Source organism: Lissotriton helveticus, chromosome 12 (assembly GCF_964261635.1).
Source record: "Lissotriton helveticus chromosome 12, aLisHel1.1, whole genome shotgun sequence".
NCBI classification, from domain to species: domain Eukaryota; kingdom Metazoa; phylum Chordata; class Amphibia; order Caudata; family Salamandridae; genus Lissotriton; species Lissotriton helveticus.
The window spans coordinates 325,805,825-325,827,908 of NC_136073.1; positions in this window are offsets into that span (position 1 = coordinate 325,805,825).

Sequence of the window (22,084 nt, forward strand, 5' to 3'; positions counted from 1 at the left end):
AAGAGCTGCAGCATGAATCGTGCCACCCTAGAGGACCCCTCAAGAAACACATACAGCCTGCCACTGTAGGTTTTGTGCCTTCATGCAGACAAAAGTGAAAATATAACATGGCATATATCCCTGTGTGCCACATCCACAAACACTGCATGTGGTATGGCCCTAAGGCAGGGTGCACTCTACTTCATGTGGGGACAGAGCTGCATCAGCTGATATGCCCCTGTGCTAGTCAGATCTACTGCTGCCAATGCAAGTCAACAGGGGAGCCTTTTTAAGTGCATATGCTGGACACTGGTGAAAATGAGCACCCCAGCTACACAATGGCTTCAAAAAAATAGGGATGTTTGTTATCAAACATTTTCTATAAATTAACCCACACTGATGCCAGTGTTAGATTTGTTGATAAATGCACACAGAGTGCACCTTAGACATGGCCACTGAAAACCTACCAGCTACTGGTGTGCTGACAGACAGATTTTCACCAGCCTGCCACCTGAGACACATTTTTGAACCACAAGTGTGAGGACCTTTGCTCTCAGGAGGCCAGAAATTAAGGTATTTGGGCAGAGGGTGCTTACACCCCTGCCCACAGGATGACCAACAGAATAGCATTCCAAGGCAGGGGAGCTTCAAAGAGCCCACCACCTTTGGTATGTGAATAAGTCTTCTCTCACAGGATAAGGAGCCCACCCCCTTTGTCCAGGGCCCTTTATCACCTGGACAGGCTGGATAATTAGCTAGTCGGATAGGCGTATCCACCCGTAGGCTGGTATCACCATTAAGGTAGGCTACCTGAAGTGGAGGTGACTTTTCAGAGTTAGACATCTTGATGATGACAAATCTAGGATCTCTGAGACAGGGCTATGTCTACTTCTCACAGGAAGTGGTAATATAGGGGTGTAGTGAACCCAGGGGGAGGTAACCCATTGACTACTACAGTATACTCCGCTAACGCCACTAAATTCAGTATTTAGGGGATCCAGAAAATCTGATCCTGATGACCCATGAAGAAGAAGAACATTAAACAGCCAAGAAAGCAGAAGACTAAAGAAGAGCAAGTGACTTGGCGCCATTCCTACAGGCCTGTCTGCTGTTCCCCATCTAAACTGTGCCAAAGACTTCTTTTCCTGCAACTGTCATGCCTCCAAAGCCTGGGAGGATGCCCTGCCTTCAATAAAGACTCAGAAACTCCTGTTGAATAGCTGAGCTACTCACCTGCATCCTGCAGGCATCCAGAGAAGAAGGGAAACGGCTCCGGAACTGCCAAAACCTGGCCCCGCCAAGCACCAATGCAACTGAGCCCCCCAGCCCATCTCAAAGTAGGCCAACAGTGTCCGAGTCCACTTTGTGTTCGGGCCTCGTGAGCTACCTGATGTGACGTTCACAAGCCTCTGTTTGCAGGCCCCCACAATCACAAGTGCTCCCGGATGAAGAAACTTTTACATCACAAAGTCCCTCTTCACCAGGCCACCATGGCCAGAGGAGAAGAGGGCCACCAATGACCCCAAGTCCGCTAGCAATGCAAGATTTGAGTCCTTTGATTGGTTCAACCTGACTGGCTTCCCAGTCAAAACCTGCAGTCTCTTTTCATGAAGATCGGTCTCTATTGACTAACATTGGGCACCCGACACTGTATTGCACCACTGCACCTGACTGCCCTAGTGCTGTGGGAGGTGACTTTCTGGTGCTGCCTTGGACTTTGGTTAATACTCACCTTATGTCCCAGAGGAAAATGCAATTAGTCTTGACTTTTCAATACGCAAAGTATTTATTTCGCAAAATGTACTTCCGCAATCATATTGATTCTGGTGCCCAAACAAATATAAAGACATGTGTTATTTTGATAAATTGGTGTGGATCTCCTTATTGAGTTGTGTGCATCATTTATTGACTGTTGTGCATTTTTGCAGATGTCTAACTGAGAGCGGACCCTCAGATAAGCCTAAGGCCGCTCAACCACAATACCCCCTAGAAGAGCACCCTGGGACTGCTAGAGCAAGCCAATGACCACTCATAGGGGAACCCTGGCCTCTTGGTATGATACACCTAATTTTGGTGTATCATATAAAGAGCAAGTTTCTTAGAAACTCAATCTATTTATGGATTTTCAAATAAATTATCACATAAGGAACCCTCCATAAACCAATGAAGGCAAAGCTTACAGTCTAATTACATATTGAATATCACAGTAATAAAAATAATATATTTAGAATATACACAAGATTAGACAAATATCCATGTTTCAATTAAACATTTTAAACTTTGTATCAGAGATGATAACATTATATAGGGTGTAGGGGGCAGTTTCCCTTTGGGAAATGATCCTAGGTGTCTTGAATCATGTGCCATAAACTAAATGCTCATTGTTGTTGCACTGAGCCATGCAATAAAAAATACTTTGCGCTTAACCAAAGCTAAAAGTGGAGTTGGGTGAGATGTAATAGGAGTTTTTCTCTCATCAAATTTAGAGGTGGAAAGGAAGAGAAAGGGGCAGTGCTAATTTGCTTGGAAATGTCTAGACAGATGGCAATAAAGCATCAAGGGCACACCGAAGAAGCACTGGCATCTCAGTTTATGAAGTCCCAGTCAATTTATTCTGTCTACCCCAACTTTTCTACCCAGGCCAGATTTCTAAATCTAACACTCACATGAAACTACAGTCACAGTTCCAATTTCCCTAAAAAACAGCAGAAGTACTATGCACTTATGAACTAAAGTTTCAACAGAAAGTGAACAAGCAAACAGGCATTGTTTCATATTCGGATCTGTATGATCACCACAATACTTTGCAACTTGACACTAAAAGCCTTTATGACAAATGTAAGATATCATTTTCCAAGTCAGTATTTACCTTTCTGCTGCAACCTTGTTCTTAGTCCAGACTTCACATTGATGACTCCATTAACCTGGTAAGACAAAATGCTATCCTACCAATGCTGAAGGTCATCGTCAAGGTTGATTATGGAATTTCTACCACTTACACAACCCTTGAGGGTTGTCAAAGAGAGTTAATGGTCTTGAATTTTTCCAAACACTGGCATTGTCCACCCAAAAATTCCTGAAAAGTCTGCAACTGTGCAAGACCCCTTTGTTGCATTACGTGATAAAAGGAACTGCTACTGGGTCAGGCCACCAAACCTCATAATAAATTAATGATCTTCAGAGGTGCATTACATCTACTCAGGCCTTCTACTTTGTCATGTAGTCATTTGCACCCAAAAATGAACATTTATACCAATACGTAATAATTTTTTGTCTCTTCCTTTTTTAATTTTTGTAAAATCCTGTGTGTGAGATGAGAATATGGGCTAGATATACTAATGAATTTGCTTTAGTGGAGGGTGTGCAGCAAGAAAATGTGTTTTCGATGGACCTAATGCATTTCACGATTCGGTAACATGTTACTGAATTGCTAACAGGGTTTGTGGAATCATAAGGAATCATAATTTGGAAGGGAGTGTTTAGGACACCCTTCCAAAAAGTAATTCCTTGTGAAATGTTTTAATGTTTGACACTGAAATGTGGTTGCAAAACATTAATATTTTATTGACACCTTGAAGTAGGTGGTCACCCATTCAATAATGAGATGTTGCTAATAGAAAAACAACAGTTATTCAGCAGAGTATTATGATTTCATCATCCAAATCTTTAGCTACAATCCATTTGCCAACATTCATCTAAAGGTTGGGCAATGTCAAGAATTGTATTTTGATCAGATGTTAGTAGTCCAAGGGTAGGCTATTTAAGCATCAACGTTCGACCCCTGGATCAACATGGGTTACTTCTATAATCCACTGGGATTTTCCTCAGGTCATAACTAAAGATGTAAGACATCCATGCCCTACAGGGGTAAAGAGCCCCAGAGGCTAGCTACTCTCTCAAAAATCCTAGTTTGTTTAATGATCATTAATCTGAAAATGGGTTTTCAGAAGATAAACCCAAACAGAATCTGTGTGAATTCATTTGCAAAAAACTGACAGGCTCACACAAGGAGGAACTTCAGGTTACTCAAACACCGACTCACACTCAACATGACACCTAACACTATAAGATAACTGTTGGCAAATGGATTGTAGCCACGTTTTTTCATGAGAAGTCTGACTACTCTGTGAGATAACTGTTGTTTTAATATTAGCACAGTTTTTGCACTGCACAAGCACTTTATCACTTTCACTCTTGTGTTTCGTAAATTACATTGCTTAAATGAATTGAACAACATATCATGGAGCCTGGTGGTCATTATTCAATATATTCAGCATGGAACACGTTAGAGAAAAAGACTAATGCACTCCTCACAATTATGTAAATGTTGTTTGAAATTACTCCGACAGAAACTCAGGTGCTTATACTGATTATGTACCCGGGTTCAGAGGAACACAGGGTTTCCCCAATAGCTGTCACACATTTGAAAATATGTTTGCTTTATTTAGAAGCAATCACTGATGTGTTAGTCTGCTGACCTCAGCAGGTCACAATCCCTGTAATGGCAGCGAATCATAGTTGGTCGCAATTTGTGACCAACCTCATGAATATTCACGAGGTAGTAAGAATTGTTACCCACTGTGATTGACCTTTTTTTGTGACCCAATCTATTAGTACTGTTGTACAAATTGCAACCACTTTTAGTGAATCCTAAGTACATCTATTTGTTGCTATATTCTCTATTTAAAATATTATGAAGTGCAACTGGCTGCATTTGGAAATGTTCATGAATGCCATTTTAGAGGGCAAATCTAAAAGAATGTAACAAATATAATAGATTAAAAATGTGTCATCCTTTTTAAATTTATGTGTTTGAATATTCACAAAAAATAAGTATTACTTGAAAACTATGATTTCGGCACTTAGTTTGTTTCCATGCCCATGTAACTTGCATTTTGCCCAAAGATAGATAATCCATCATGGTTAAGGTTGGTGTAATCCACCAGGTTTACGTGTAGTGCAAAGTGATATTTTTTTAAAACTTTATTTATCATTTTCAGATACATAACAAATGCTACATTTTGTGACAAAATGCACAGCATGTTATTGTAGTAACATAGGAAATTAGCAAAGCATGCAAGCATTTCTCAATTACGTTTGAGAAAATAAAGCACACCGTGAGCCCAGCGTAGTTGAAATAAACAATGGCCATCTGATAACCCTGATGGGTATTACTGTATAAGGGAGTAATGTATTGCTTTATCGGTGGGACTAGGGAGGGATAAAACAATGCGCTGCCAATAGAGGGCAATTTGTAGGAGTTTGAACAATGCATGTGCGGCAAGGGAACTGTAGTTCCAAGTAGATCAATCTTGTGAGGATATGGTTATGAGTTGTAGGTAGGCATGGAGGGGTTGCCAGATAATCCGTGGACAAGATGTGGGGGCTGCATCAGAGCATTAAGTTCACTAGCGTGTCATAAAATATAAGGCATTTGAGAACCATTGCCCTGCTCTGGGGCGTTGGCTGCTCCCCCAAACCAATGCAATCTCCCACTTGGCCGGCAACAGTGCCAACATGGCAAAATGCTGGGAAGCCTTTGGGATGTCAGATACATAACCTAACAATGCTAGCAGTGGCATAGGAACCAATGCCATCTCCAGCATCTGGGAGAGTTGTGTAAAACTATCGGACCAGTAACTGTGGACATGTGGGCATGGCCATGCTAGGTGAGAATAGTCAGTGTCATTGGCGCTGCATTTGGGACATATAGGGGGGCGGTAGGGGTCTACCATTGCCATGAGTTTGGGGGTTATGTAGGCGCGCCGAAGAAATTTAAAGAGCAGCTTGATTGGGAGAGATCAACTTGGAATGGAGGCAGCAGTAATACCAAACATCATCTGGTAGTGGATGTCGCAAACCATTCTTCACCCCTCGCGTAACTTTTCGTTTGCATTGGGCACCATGTCTAAACATGTGTGGTATGCCCTAGAAAACAGATGCTCACCACTGTCATCATCAATAAAAAAGGAAAGGGGGTGAAGTTGTCTGTAGAAATGGGGTAGAAGGCACCTGAGCACGGAGACCGTTCTGGATACAATGCAAAATGAACCCATCTAATGTGGCCAACTGTGTGTCCCCCACCAAAGTGATAGCATGCACACCTGGAAATAGATCTCCTGTTGTTTGCAGTGCAATGTAATGAATGGTTTCATTCATTAGAGGGAGTCAGCGGTTGTCTGCAAGAGACAAAGCGGTAGAGTATAGCCGCTCTTTTTCCAGCACGCACATCAAACGTAGCCATGCCCAACAGGTGGTAGCGACTGGCTGAATGTCAGTGGGGTCTATTGGCTGCACCACAAGGAGGGAGGCGTTCACACCTCTTACCAAATTGTGGGCAACACGAACATAAGGCAGTTGGGTGTCTGCAAGAGGCAAAGCGGGGGAGAATAGCCACCCTTTTTCTAGCAGGCGCATCAAACTGAGCCATACCCTGCAGGTGGTAGTGAGTGGATGAATGTCAGCGGGGTCTAATAGCTGCCCCACAAGGAGAATGGCGTTCAGCGGCATGCCTCTTACCAAATCATGGGCTACACGAACATAAGGCAGTTGGGCGTCAGCATTGTACCAAAGGTACACATAGTGACACTGAGCAATCAAATAATATAGGTGAAAATGTGGCATTTCAAAGCTGCCTCTTCCATACAGGAGGATTAGCACTCTCCACCAGATCCACGGTCAGTGGCCAGCCCAAACACAAAACGGCAGAAGACTCTGTAAAGTTTCAAACAAGGTACTAGTGAGAGTAATAGGAATGTTAAGAAATAAATAAAGAAACCGGGGGAGTACGATCATCTTAATGATGGCTGCACGTCTGGCTGGGGACAGTGCAGTTTTATCCATGTCTCGATTAGTGTGGTTAGTTTGCACACTGCTTGGCCATAATTTAGCCAGAGGGCCTTCTCCCGATCATGATGTATGGGGATACCTACAGTTTTGTCGCACCACTTCAGTGGGAGGTCACTCTGAAACTGGCGTATAGCCGCTTTCAATGGAAAGAGCTCTGATTTGCTCCAGTTGATCAAGAGGCCTGAAAAGTTACCAAATCTCTGAATCTCAGCAGTATGTCGTCTGCGTACAATGATAAGAGCAACGACCTGAGCTAAACTGTAACCCTCTCCAAAGATGTTTCTAGTGGAGATGCCGCACCAAGGGGTCTATAGCGAAGAAAAGAGAAGTGGGGAGAGAGGACACCCCTGTCTTGTGCCTGTCACAAGTGTAAACACAGCATCAAAGAACTGTTAACGTGCATATGAGTGGTGGGCTGGGCGTATACAGTTAAATCAGGGATGTGAATCTGCGAGGGAGTCCAAGTTTCTACAGTGTTGCACATAAAAAGGGCCACTTGAGGGAGTCAAAAGTCTTTTCGGCACTGAGCAGGGCCACCACAGCTGGGACCTCCGCCACTATTCTATGCAAGGCAGAGAACAATGTGCAAATTTATAGATGTAGAGTAATGTGAGACGAAACCATGCTTTAGAGGGGAGATGATAGATTCAAGTAATAGGGCCAGTCTAGTGGCAAGTATGTTTGCATTGTAAAGGGTCTTTCCCAGGTTTTAGTAGAAAGATTATGATCGCCTCACAAAGCGTGGGGGACAATATGCCTGACAAAGGATTTGGTAGCAAGGGGAGCTAGGACCAACGGGCCAGGTTCTGGCTGGGACATATATATATATCTGTAACAGGGAAAGATTGCCAGGACCTGTGTGATTCTTAGCATTTTTAAATTACCACTAGACCAAACTATATTAATTTTATTTGATCTAATACATTAGTACTGACTCAAGGGATTTGGCATATAGCTTCACTAGATAGGGAGCAAGCAGCAGCTTAAAGGATTTGACAATTGGTCCATAAGGCAGTCAGAGCCAAGGGCTCTGGACCCATCCATATAATCTATTACAGAGGTGATTTTGTCCGCTGCAATTGGTTCACTCAAAATTGCTGCTGAAGGGAAGACAGCCAGACCCTAGCCACTTCGGCAAGACATTTCACCAATGCGTTGCAGTACCCCGTATACCTGGAAGAGTAAAGTTGAGCATAAAAATGATAGAGCTCCGCCAGTACCAAGCCATTGTTAAAAGTCTGGGACCCATCCTCCAGTTGGAGTTCTGGTATGTAATCATACCCTCACAGTGGGCAGAGCAGTCCCGCCAGCTTGGAGCCCTGGTGCTCCCCTTCACCATATTGGTGGGCCCTTGCATATTTGCCTAAAAACTGTACTTCACGGTAAGCCAATTCACAGAATTTGTCCATGGCCGCAGCACAGAGACGGAACTGGTCGCCATCAAGGTTGCCTGCGGCAGGTGCATCACTGCATTGCAGGGTGGCCTCCACACGTTCCAAGGAGCGCCGAATGTCACACAGTATACAGCTCTTCTTTCTAATAACCACTCCCCCGAAAATAGGCCTTAAAGGTCTCCCATAAAGTTGCCTGTGTTGAAATGGACCCTGTAGGGAGGTCGAAATACTCAGTGATGGCAGTTCGGAGTTGGTCACTAAAAACGGGATCAAGCAGTGCGTGGCAAGGAGGGGGACATTTAAACTCATGCACACCAGAGCATGGTCCAAAACTGTGGGGGGTGGGCATTTTACCTCACCAAGTCAAGGAAGAAGGGAGAGAGAAAGGAGCCAGTAGTCCAGCAGCTGCAACCATGTGATGTGTGATGCAGAGTGAAAGGTGTGACCCAGCTGCTGGGTGTACTGATGACGCCATGTGTCTCTTAGATAAAGGGAGTCGCAAATGTTATGCAGAACCTGTGTTGCATGAGGTTTGCCACTAGGACCCTATGCCGTACAGGTGACAGCCGGGTTAAAACATAAATTGAGGTGTCCCCAACTACTATGTGATCAGTGTCTACCCTCCTCAGGAATTGCGACAAGTAGTGAGGGAACTCGGAAGAGTCAATGTTAGGGGTAAACACATTTAGGAGTCATACAGAATGAATGGCCAGTCGGACGTCAACTGCCACATATCTCCCCTCCATGTCAATAATTTTGGATACAAATGAGAAAAGGATCAAGCAATGGATTAGGATGCACATCAGGGCGTAAGAACGGCAGTTAGAAAATTATCTGTGTGGGCCCCATGACGAAGTGAAGGTCAGAGCTGGGCCAGGGGTTAGGTGTGTTTCTTGTAAAGAGCTATTTTTATCCCATGCCGAACAGGTACTGTAGCATCTGTTTGCCCTTACGAGGGTTGTTGATGCCTCTGATGTTCCAAGTCATAAATGGGATCTCTAGCCCACTGAATAGCTGGCAACAATTCAGGGACATTGTGCACTATTGGTGTTTCAGATCAGCAGAATGTGGCAGTATAATCATCCTCACAGTGTGGTACATACATATAAACACAAAAAACAACCCTTTTCCAACCCCCACCCAGCCTGGACAAAACCGATTCCAATGGCATCCCATCAGTGAACAGAACAAAACAACACCCAGTACAAACAATTGAAATTGGTGATACACACCAGGGAGAGTAGGCAACGCCTCACCAGTAAACTCCCACTGAAAATATAGTATAACTTTTAATATTTGGGATATGGAATATTTGCAGGAGGAAGTGGAGGAAGAAAAACAGAGAGGCTATAAGTCACAGCTAACTGTTGTGGCGGTCGACCCAAACACTGCCCCTGACAGGGGTATAATAACTAATTCACGAGGTCTGCCCTAGCTAGAAAGGGCATGGCAAGTCTAAATGTCAGAGTCCACTGTCATCATCTGATGCCGCCTAAGCACTCGGAAAGGGGTTTAGAACCCAGGCAATCGTGGAAGTTCTATGATTAACCATATCAATCCACAGGGAAATACTCTGAACTGTTCGTGGCATGCAGATCTGGGGGGGGGGGGTCATGCGGGAGACTTCCCGGGAGGTACAGCGATTCTCCTTGGCATAGGATTTTCAGAATGCCTGGGCATCTGAATGGTTGTTGAAAATGAGCGATCTGCCCTGCTCATCAACCTGAAGACGGGTGGGGTATAGAATTCCATAACCAAGACCCAGCTCCCTAAGCGAGGCCTTCACACTTGCAAACTTTCAACGGGCCTCCTGAACGAACAGGGTGAAGTCAGGGTAAAAGGAGATGGTACTACCCTGGTATTGGATCTGCCACGGTCCGGCGCCAGACGCAAACCAGTGTCTCTGTCACAGAAATTCAGCATGCGGGTGATAATAGGTCATGGAGCCGCAGCACGGTGTAGTCCTTGGGCCCTAGGGCCGATCGGCACGCTCCACCAGGAATGCTGATGAAAAAGCTTCATGCCCAAACAGGTTTGCTAGGAGTTGTTCGACAATCTGGTCCATCCTGTCCATGGCCATGGGCTCCACAATACTGACTAAGCGGAGGTTGTTGCAGCGGGATCTGGCCCCCAGGTCCTCGTTCTTCACAGCCTCTGTCTCGACCTGCCGTTCCAGCTTCTCCAGGAGCTTGGACACGATGGTAGCACTGTCCTCCAGTGTAGAGACATGCTCCTCCACGCCCTCCAATTGGGTCTGGTGGCGGTCCAGGCATTTGCTCATCCCATCCAGCTTGCCAGCCAATGCATCAAAACGCACATCCATGGCCGTGAAGCTCACACGTATCTCTGCCATGAAGGCCTTCACCGTGGTTGGCTGCGTCAGCTCCGATGCAGTCCCACCCATCTCAGTCGGCCTGGCTGGCGTGGTTGTCTCGTCGTGCTCCCCAGCACATTCAAAAGGCAGCTTTCGCTGTTTGCGGTCTGTGTGGCCCATATTGAGGTAGGATTGAGTGGAGGTGCAGCAGGAGTTAAACCCACCACAGCTGTGGGATGTGGTCAGCCCTCGCACCAGCAGGCCAGAGAGGTCCAGAGCACGTGCCCCAACGGGGGATGCTGCATCAGCACCGTGCCTGTGGGAGCCAGTGATGCCCCCATGCAAAAATCTCTGCAGGGCGCGCTTTGGGGGGCAAGAGGACAGATAACAGCAGTGGTGTGGGCCCCAACTCCACCAGTAGCAGCACCAGGCCCTAAGAGAACTGTACACAGCATGGAGCTGCGCCGCGGCACCACAACACTCAGCCACACTGCAGGACTCTGTGGTGGCCCAAGCTGGTGCGTACAATCAAGTAAGGTCCTGTGAGTCAGGGCACAGCCACGCGGCCTGGCAGGACCCTATTTTCCCAGCCTCAGGCTTGTCTGTGGCCCCTGCCGTTGTGGGGCCTCCGAGACATGCCAAGCACAGCGAGCCATCCCAACTGGAACATCCCTCTTGCAGCCTTAGGATAATTCCATGTCACAGGGGGGGGGGTCAGCCACAACCCAGGCCATCAGGTCTCCCCTCGGGCCAGAGAGACTGGCCCTGATGTAGAAATATCCCAGCTTATTTGGGAGTCTACCAGCGGAGCTTCAGTGCTGTGTGGTGATCTTGGTCACCGGACTGGCCATGCCCGCAAAAATGTGTGATTTGTATAATTTATGTTCCCTTATGTTCCCTTTTCTTCAACCGCTGGAAAAGGCTTTAATCTTCCCTGTAAACGCTATCAATTTTTGCAATAAACTTGAACCTCTTCCATCATATCATTCTTGTTTCCTAATATTATGTTGTGGTCCAGTTGTGAGTGTTTTCCATATGTGAATCTAGTTGCATTAATTGTAAATTGCAAACAGCTCTAAGTTAGTGAACATTTTAAAAACATCTTCACAGTGATACTGAAAATCTCTCCCTTCCCTCTTCCACCTTTTTAAATTAAGGCACCTATGTCTGACTTTCAAGTGTTTACCTATGCGGAGGTACTTTATTTACATGTACGTTTTTGTTCTACTGACGAAACAAAGTTAGTGACCTAGGACCCTTTGATAAAATGGGGTTAAATATATTTTAATGAAAAGGTTTATACATATATAGTCTTGAATAGAAATACTTATCTTGTGTGTGCTTGCATAAAGTATGCTATAGCTATTTGTTTCAATTGGTTCTACTGAACATTTGCTAATAGGTTACGCCAGCAGAGGTACATTAAATTGATAATGGGTCATTCAATAACCCTGAAGACTTTGGCGTCCATGGCTAAGCCCGACACCATGTTGCCAACTCTTGCCCCACATTCCACCTTTACAAAATGTTCAAAAGCAATTGTAACGGTGTCATCAAAGAATGGTAAGTCCAGGTTGTTAGCTGAACCACAATACAGTAAACAGTACAACACATTGAGTCCACTACTGTTAAATTATCATAAAGTACCAAAACGCAATGTGCTTTCTTCCGTTGAACTTTTCCATTTGTTTCCAGTCTATAGTCTTGTTATATGTGTATAACAGCGAATAGCTAATATCAATAGACTTTTGCCATCTGCAAATTTTCAAGGCTTTAAATAGTGATATGCATTTTTCAGTCGTTAAATATGCTTTTTTTAATTAAACTGAAACATAAATAAGATTGCTGCAAAAGTGTATTTGATATTTTAAAAAAAAACTAAGAACCTGGTACAAAAATTCATTGATGGTACCATTTCAGACGCAGATTTTTATGTTTTGGATACAGAGAACTTTTGCGTAATGGGGATGAGGAGATGAGCTGGATGCTTCCTTCATAATTTGTCTGTTAATGTGCGCAACGTGACTAGTTTGTAATTTTATATTTTTTATTTAAAAAAAAAAACACTATAAGCTGGGAGGCCCAATAATATACTTGTATATTCGGGAGTGCTATACCGCCATCATACCATCCTTTAACCAGCTTAGTCATAGCTATTCAGGCTTGTTTTCCGTCCCATAAGAGGCTGCATACTTCTGCTTCTATCGCTCTAAAGTACGATGGTGGAAGACTAGTTTGTATGTTTGAAGGTTACATTTTTTATGGTTCAAATTCGTTCAACTTTGTACTTTGCTTTACTCAACTCTACATTAGGTTTTCTATGACTTATATGGCTCATTTGAATGGCAAAAGAGGCAGTACATAATCAAGCAAAAGCTGTCTTTCAGTACCGTATTTATGTACTTGACTATGTCTCGTCAATGACAAACTGGTCAATCTCCTTCCTCAGCATTTGTTGGCTCTTTTCTTTATGTTTTTAACAGGAAAACATATTCCTCCCCTTCATTACAGCGCTCTTAAATATTCGGGCTTTCTATTTTGTCTACCGTGGTAACAGAAGGTATGCATTATTATTTGTCATTTTTATTTTCAAACTTTGCTTCATCTTCTCACTAGATCTTGCAAGTGTGGTGGTGAACATTGACAACCCTCTTCTTATTTGCCTTGCTGTGCTGTTATTTAATTCAGCATATTTTACTTTTCATTCGAAGGTCTGTCATTGTTTGCAAATTGTGTGATGCAGTAAGTGCAAGGGTGTTATGCAGGCCCCTGCAACCCCTGTGGTGCTGGGGTTTCCAATGGTTCAAGGGGTCCCCAACTCTTCAGAGGCCCCCGTTCATTCTTAGACCAATGCTTATCTGTGAAATGTGCGAGAGTCACGGGCCCCTAATCACATTCTTTAGGAGGGACCCATGATTTTACGCTGCCCCACTGACTAAAGGTCTTGCAACCTATTTTGAACATGACAAATTGGGGCGTCCTGGGAACTTAATGTAACAATCAGCCCAGGGTCCGCAAACATAATTCCCAGGAGGAATCACAATATGTGATGTCATATTTGGCATGCGCCTCCTGCTGATGACTTTTCAAGTATGATTGTGAACTGCAGACATTTTGCATCATCAGGAAGACGTTTTAACTTCAATTCAACTGGCAGGAACCTTTTCTGTCTTTCTGCATCTCATCTCAATCAATGGAGATGAACTGCATCATTCTCTGGAGGGACCTATACTTTGGCTGTAGTCATCAGGTGATTGTGTTCAGATATGTTCATCAAAAATATTGCCAGTACACAACTGTCTGTCATTAGGCATGTCATAGTGAGCTATTTTGAGCCTGAATATGAGTGCGCGGTACTGGCAGGATGATAAATCTGCATGCAAAATGTATGATATCATGTGGTAACACACACCAGTACCTTGCAATTGTCAGTTGATCTCAAGAGAATTTAATTACATGTGGAACATGATTTACCAGTCGCAAAACAACACAGAATTCCCAATTGGATGGTGCTTAGTGCATACATTTTCTACTTTGTCAGAGCAATATACAAGGGGACCTCTGTGTGGTGTGTGGGAGAAGCGTGGGGGTGTGGGAAGCAGGGGAGGGAAACACCAGATAAGGTGTGCCATGGGGCAACATGAATATTCCTCAGTCGCGGCTCCTACCTCCCACCTCCAATGGGGAGGTGGGGGGGAGGGGACGGGATCGGGTAAAAAAAAAATCATGTACCTCCGGGTCGGCCGGCTGCCGCCGCCTCTCCTGCGTCCTCTTCCTTCTTGGGAGACACAGGAAGCAGGAAGCTTTTACAGCGCCTCAGAAACATCGGAATCCAAGGAAAGGCACTGGAATGGATCACCTCGTTCCTCTCAGGAAGAACCCAGAGAGTCCGCCTCCCACCATTCAAGTCCGAGGCCTCTGAAATCATCTGCGGCGTACCACAAGGATCCTCACTCAGCCCCACCCTCTTCAACGTATACATGAGCCCCCTCGCGACCATCGCCCGCCAACACAACCTCAACATCATCTCTTACGCGGATGACACTCAACTGATCCTTTCTCTCACCAAGGACCCCAGCACCGCCAAAACTAACCTACACGAAGGAATGAAAGAAGTCGCCGAATGGATGAAACAAAGCCGTCTGAAACTGAACTCAGACAAAACAGAAGTCCTCATCTTAGGTAAATCCCCCTCTGCATGGGACGACTCCTGGTGGCCGGAAGCCCTCGGAAAAGCACCCATCCCGACAGACCACGCACGGAACCTTGGCGTCATCCTGGACTCCTCACTTTCAATGAACAGACAAGTCAGCGCCGTATCCTCATCCTGCTTCAACATCCTTCGCATGCTCAGAAAAACATTTCGCTGGATCCCCACCGAAACAAGGAAAACAGTCACCCATGCTCTGGTCACGAGCCGACTGGACTACGGAAACACCCTCTACGCAGGTACCACCGCCAAACTACAGAAGAAACTACAACGAATCCAAAACGCCTCAGCCAGGCTCATATTAGACATCCCACGCAACGAACACATCTCTGGTCACCTTAAAGACCTCCACTGGCTACCCATCAATAAGAGGATTACTTTCCGACTGCTTACCCACGCACACAAATCACTCTACGACATCGGACCAGATTGCCTCAACTCTCGACTGTCCTTCTACACCCCCTCCCGCCAACTTCGTTCTTCCAGCCAAGCATTCGCCACCGTCCCTCGCATCAACAAAACCACCATGGGAGGCAGATCCTTCTCATACCTGGCTGCCAAAACATGGAACTCACTTCCCACTTACCTTCGCCTCACCCAGAATCACCTAGCGTTCAGAAAACAACTTAAAACGTGGATATTTGACAAATAATCCCCCTCCCCTCCCCAAGCGCCTTGAAACCCTCTGGGTATGTAGTGCGCTATATAAATTCTATGACTTGACTTGACTTGAAGCGCCAGGTCTCCCATGCTCCCAGCAGCCAATCACAATGCTGCAATGCAGCATTGTGATGGGTCTGAACGCTGTGACATGGCACTCAGCCAGGGTCTGGAGGGGTGGGCATGTTCTCCATGCAGGCTATAATGCAGCCGGCATGGAAAACAGGTAAAGTGTGCATGACTGTTTTGGGCGGTCTGAGATGGCCGACCAAACAGTCATTGCGCTCTTATGAGTGTTCTACCACTCCTCCCCTGCTCTGCAGTCCCGCCGCCCCCTCAAGCAAGGTGATGCAGCAGAAGGACAAAGAAAACAATAATAACATTAGTAATTACAATTGTATTTTTTCCTGTCTTTTGCTGATTTAAGGCAGTGGGCCGACGCTCCTCTGCCTTAGTGGAGGAGCCGCCACTGATTCCTCCTTGCCAGAAAACAAAATCAAGGGACAAGGATTGGCTGCTATAGCCAAAGCCTCACACGATGTTACCTGGTGGAAGTACTGCCTGCCGGGTAACGTTGGGTCTGGTGTTTCCAACAAAGCATGGTAATGGAACATCGACCCGCTCATGGTCAGGCAGTGCAGAATTCCAGTAATACCGCTCCACCATACTCATAATCATGGCCTTCATTAGCTGTGACCTTAATTGTCTTTAGAAAAGGCCATTGAGATAAGAGGTCCCCTTGTGCTCAACCAGATAACCAATGTGGCTCCATTTTCTAGACTGCATACACACTTCGTAGGTTGAACTATCTTTAATACTATGCCCTTTTGCACTCTGGGCACAGACTGTGGTACGCCAAGCCCTTGCTGTTGAAGCAAGAACGTGCCCAGAGAAATAAAACATAATTTTTATTTTTTGCTGTGCTCTCAACGTGCATGTTCGGAGACCATGTTTTCCCTTTGTAGTTATTTTAAGTCATCAATACCACAACATTACTCCCTCATCCGTACTGAAGATCTGCGAAGCATCTGTCTGTCCCTCTTTTATTTCACTGTTTATGCTCTTTCGAAATATGCTTCAGTTTGATGCAGCCAGCTGGCAAGGCATCGAGTGCACTCTTTACACAAATGCACGGATTCAAAGAGGAGAAATGGCTGTAAATGCGCGTGCCATTCTTATTTCGATTAAAAGGCCTTCTGCAAGGTACTCGCCCTCGTCAGATCTGGAAGCAAGTTTTATAGACACGTTTTTGTTTGTTTTGTGAAAAATATTTGGTTCCTGATAGTCATATACTGTCGAAGTTGGCGCGTGGCTGTCAAATTGTCCACGGAAAGTTGCAGTTGAAATTTAATTCCATACTGCAGGCATTTCTTTATGAGGTAAAGTGTTTGAAATGGTTTTGAAGGACAGGGGGCTCTACGACACTTTAGAGGCTTTTCATCTGCTTTCTAAAGCCTAATTGAGTTGAACACAAATATAAACTCATAACAGACGTCTCAGTCATTCTGTTTAGCTTGTCTTATTAAAAAAGTCAGTTTAATGATCTTTCAGAAGGCTGTTTCACTGAAGCAGCAGAAAGCACGCATCTCTACATCATTATTGAAATGTGCAGAAAGGAATTATTTAGCAAGATGTTCCCTTTGTTAATAGGCCCAAATGTTGGCTGTTTTTATTTTTTTCTTACCAAACACCGCTTTCATTTGAGGGTCTTTGAATAAACTGTTTTCAAGCAATACTCGCATCTTACAATGAGGCCCACTAATGAGGAGGAAATCTTTCATATTTTTGATCTTATGATTTTGCAAACATAAGACTTTTTTTCCTGGTCACGGTTATGAGTTCACTAAAAGACTTAAAGCTTCGGCCATTTTCTAGTTACTTACATTGGCTGACATATTTAATTTTTTCCCTCCTAAAAACCTGCCCGCAATGGGGCTCGCTCGTCCTTTTTAAACAAGAACTGTACAGCGCAAACCCCCTTTCTAGTCTCGAATTAGTACTCCTGGAGCCTCATTTATGAAAAGTGATGCATCGCTGCGTGAAAACAGCGATGCGTCACTTTTCACTGCGCACTCCTTGCGACAATCCTGATGCGTCATATTTAATGTATGACGCATCATGTTGCAAGGACTTACAGATACGTCAGTATTTCTGACGTATCTGTAAGCGCAAAAGTGACGCATTGCTGGAGTGTGTCACAAAAGTGACGCAACTCCAGCAATGCGTCCTTTCACATTGGGGCAAGCCCCATGTGAAAGGGCTTGCGTCAGTCTTACGCCTGCTGTGAGGCAGGCGCAAGATTTTGACGCAGGTATAATGTAGGGCAGGGGTTTACAAAGTGACGCATCTACCTAGATGCGTCACTTTGTAGATATGGTGCTACAAGGCACATTTTTTACGCTGCTGGTGTGTCACAAAAAGTGACGCACCGGCGGCGTAAAAGGCACGCACGGCCTCATAAATGAGGCCCTGGTTTGGCCTGGAGACTAAAATGCTACAGGGCAGATTTACAAGCCTCTTGCGCCTCTTTTATGCCGCCGTTGCGCCACTTTTGTGATGCAGCGGCGGCGCAAAAGATGCGCCATGGTGCCGGGTATTTACAACGTGACGCATCTGGGAGATGCATCACGTTGTAAAGCCCTGTGCCAGAAGGAGGCGTTCCATCGCAGGGAGAGGCGTTCCGGCGCAGGAATGCCTCCCAAAAGTGGCCGAGTGAAATCTACAAGATTTCACTTTTGGGCCCATGCTCATGCTGCGTCAAAACCATGCTTGAAGCAGGCGTATGGATTGAAGCAGCATTGTGGAGATAGAGCCCTCCAGAGCATTGCTGGAGCTGTGTTGCGCTTGCGATGCAACTCCTGCAATCTGACGCATCTGTGCCGTTTTTGCCCCATGGTGCGCCGCATTGTAAATGCGGCGCATCCAGGGTGGCGGAGCTGTGGCGCACAATTACTGGCGCATGCCTGCTGATATGCAGGGATGCGCCAGTAATTGTAAATCTGCTCCCTAGAATGTCAGCACTTACTAATGCTGCTAGCTGTTAATCCGGGGCCACCTTTAGGGCGGTGCCGCTGGTGCTGCCCCACCTGTTAAACTAGTAAATAAATAAATAAAGATGACTCGCGAAGAATGACAATTTCATGCTCTCTCTTATTATAGGCTTTTGATATGGCCTGAATATATCTGCTTGGAGCATAGTAGAACGTTAAAGAACATTTTTATGCAGCAAGAGCACTTTAAGCATGATGTTCTGTTCCTAAAAAAAGAACTGAGTATGTTTGCACGAGGAATGTGGTTAAAATAGTCTATACAGGCAAGGAGAAGATTTAAAGAAAGGGGTGAGAAATATTATTGAGACTGTACTATCCAACCCACTGCACAGTTTGCAAATCTCACACCTACATAGGCAATTACATTATTTGCTTTTATTACCGGATGTTTGCAATTTCAGACAAATAATTAATATGATTTGACCAGGAGTGCACAATTAGACTCCAGGTTTGATGAGCAAGGTACACAACAAAGCCACCACACACAATCCCTTCATTTGTGTGCACATTTGCCATTTGGCTCATCTGCAATATGCTGTTCCCAACTAGGTTCCACGACACACCCTAACTCATGTTCCATAATAAATGAATTTAGATACTGAAAGACTCTCTAAGAGGAAAGTGGCAGTGATCAATAGAGGGTTTCTCACAAAAGCCTATTAAACCTCTACCTCTTAATAGACCGTTTGCATCATCCTATAGCTACCAGCAACATACCAGAAAATAGTGCATCAAACAATGCCATCACCCACACGTTCCGACCAGAAAATGTATTTGAGGATGCTTGTCTAAAGGGAAGGCCGACCCCCAAAGATGGTGCAAGTGTGTGTGACCTGCGTGATCAAATTCCACTCACCCCCATCTTCTGTTTCTTCTGCAGATGCTGTTTAAGGAATTTTCACGCTAGATGTTGTGATCTTGGGCCATTCTCCCAAATACAGCATCTCTCCCTGAGAAGGAAATAAGAAAAAAGATTAAAGGTTTACATTTAGCCTGTACATCCAATGTCTTTGTTGACTGCAAGAGGATCTATTACCTGCAACATGAGTCACTGGAACACATGTTGAAAAATTGCATCCCGAGCCCTGTCACTTTATTGACCTGTGCCTTAGAATAGCTTTTCCCAAATGGAACTTTGAGGGCCTCATTTATGAAAACTGTTGCGTCGCTGCTTCAAAACTTTGATGCAACAGTTTTCACTGCGCTCTCCTTGCGCTAGGATGGATGCACTGTATTCAATGTACGGTGCTCCATGTCGCAAGGTGTTACAGGTATGTCAGAATTTCTAATGTATCTGTAGGTGCAAAAGTCGCACATTGCTGGGGTGTGTCTGAAAACAGACGCAACTCCAGCAATTGTCCTTTCAAAAGGGACTGTGTCAGTCTTTTGTCTGCTGTGAGGAAGGCATAAGATATTGACGCAGAAGTGGCGCACTGAAATCTTATAGATTTCAATGCGCCACTTCTACCAGGCATTTTGCGGGGCAACGTCCAGCCTGCATACTTCATACCTGGTGCAGGTGTTATGTGGCACACGGGATTACAAAGTGGCATATCTGCCTAAATGTGTCACTTTCTAAATAAGGCACAACATGGCGCATTTGTTACGCCACCAGTGCATCACAAAAGTGGCTCTACGGTGGCGCAAAAGTGTCGCAAGGCCTCATAAATAAGGCCCTCACTCTTTTACAGGGGACCACTTCAGTCCTGTGCAGCATGAACACAACGTATCAACCAGGTTCTTAATCCCACATGACGTCTTCTTTTGGGTTTAATACTAGCCATGACTGTAATTCAAATATTATATAGGTCATAATTAAACTAGTTTTTTAATAGCCATTTGTTACTCCACCCTACTACATGGATTATGTCTAATTTCTAATCCAATTTGAAAGAAAGATGAATCATCCTTTGACAGCTTAAACCCAATCAGACCATCATAAATAAAAACATTGAAATAACAAGGCCTGTACTTGGTTTACTGAAATATGTGGACTATTGAAATAGCACCGTAGAGCACTGGAAATTCATGACCTCTGACCAAAGAATACTTGCAATCACTCACATAGCTAAAGTTCTGTTTTTATTGTGTTAAAGATGGCTACAAAGCTGTTTGGCATCTACATTGAATTGGTGATCCACACCTTGCATAAAAAGCTCTCATTTAATTAACTAATCTTTCATCAACCTGCATTTTTTGCAATTGATTGAATTGATTGAATTAGAACAGTTCTCTCCTCGAACATTATTTTTGGGAGGCAATGTGATGAGTAGTGCAGCTTTAGTTTTTGTCAATATAACAACAGAACTCTCAGACCCTTACTTCTTTAAAATGCCAGTCCTCTACAAGGCAAGTTGCACCATGAACGTCATGAACATCAGACTGCTTGCACTGGTCCAAACAGTTACCAATGCTTCTCTTACCTGCATCTTCAGTGCTTTCTTGTTTACATCACCTTGTGTTTCCTCGATGCATTTCACACTGCTTGTCTGATTCAGTTCACCGTGAGCCCTCACTGCACATTATTCTGTACTCCTCTGATGCAAATTGCCTTGTGTCCCCTGCTCTGCTATGTGTCTCCGTGAGACTAAGGGCCTCATTTATGGCATTTTGGGGTAGGGCAGGCAGCAAGGCATCTTGCTACGTAGCCCTACTCCAAAGTGAATGGGCAAGAATGCACCATATTTAAGCAATACAGTGCATTCCTGTCCTTTCTGCCTGCTTTGGCGACGTTTCGGCAGCCTAGTGGCAATGTAAGCACCTTTGCTCCATGGTGCAAGAGTGCCTCTGTTGCAGGCAGAAATGTTTTTGTGCAGGAAGGGACATCTTCCTGCACTAAAACAATCCTAAGAGGTGTTTTCCTCTTTCTACGTGCACACATGGAGAGAGGAAAAAACAAGGCGAAATTAAGTTATTTCTCCTCTCTATACCTCATCTCAGGGGGCATACAGATTTGGCGCTTCCCCGGGTTTACATGCTTTTGTAAATCTGGGGCAGCATCAAATTCCATGGGTGTTGCGGGGAAAAACCCACCATAGTGCCCACGGAATGCCTCCCGGGTGCAGAGTAAGGTGACCCAGGGATTTGCTCTGTGTCACCATAATCATGATTTATGAAGGCACTCAAAGCCACGCAGGGTGGTGTTCGGGCACATGCATCAACGATAATTGCATTCGCAAACGGTGCGAATCGCAATTTTCGGCCGTTTGCGAATGCAATTATCAAAATTGCAATGCATCATGTATTTCGCAATTTTAGGAATCGCATACATGTTGCGATTTCTAAAATTGCGATGGCATTTCAGAAATCGCAATTTTAGATTTCTGAAATGCAATGCATGATCATTTTTAAATTGCGAATTTTTAATTTGGAAGGGGTAAATTAGCATGAGGTTGAACCTCGTGCTAATTTACCGAAAACCTTCAAACATGCAAAAAAAAGCATTTTTGAAAGTTGTATTTTACACACACACACATGTCCTTGGGACATGTGTGTGTGTAAATTGCACTTAAGTTTAATTTCAGGGGTGCAGGGAGGGGTTCTTTGGACCCCCCTGCACCCTTGAAATTGCATTTTCAGTTTGCGATTCGCAAATTGAAAATCGCAAATTGTAAATGCCTTCCCATTG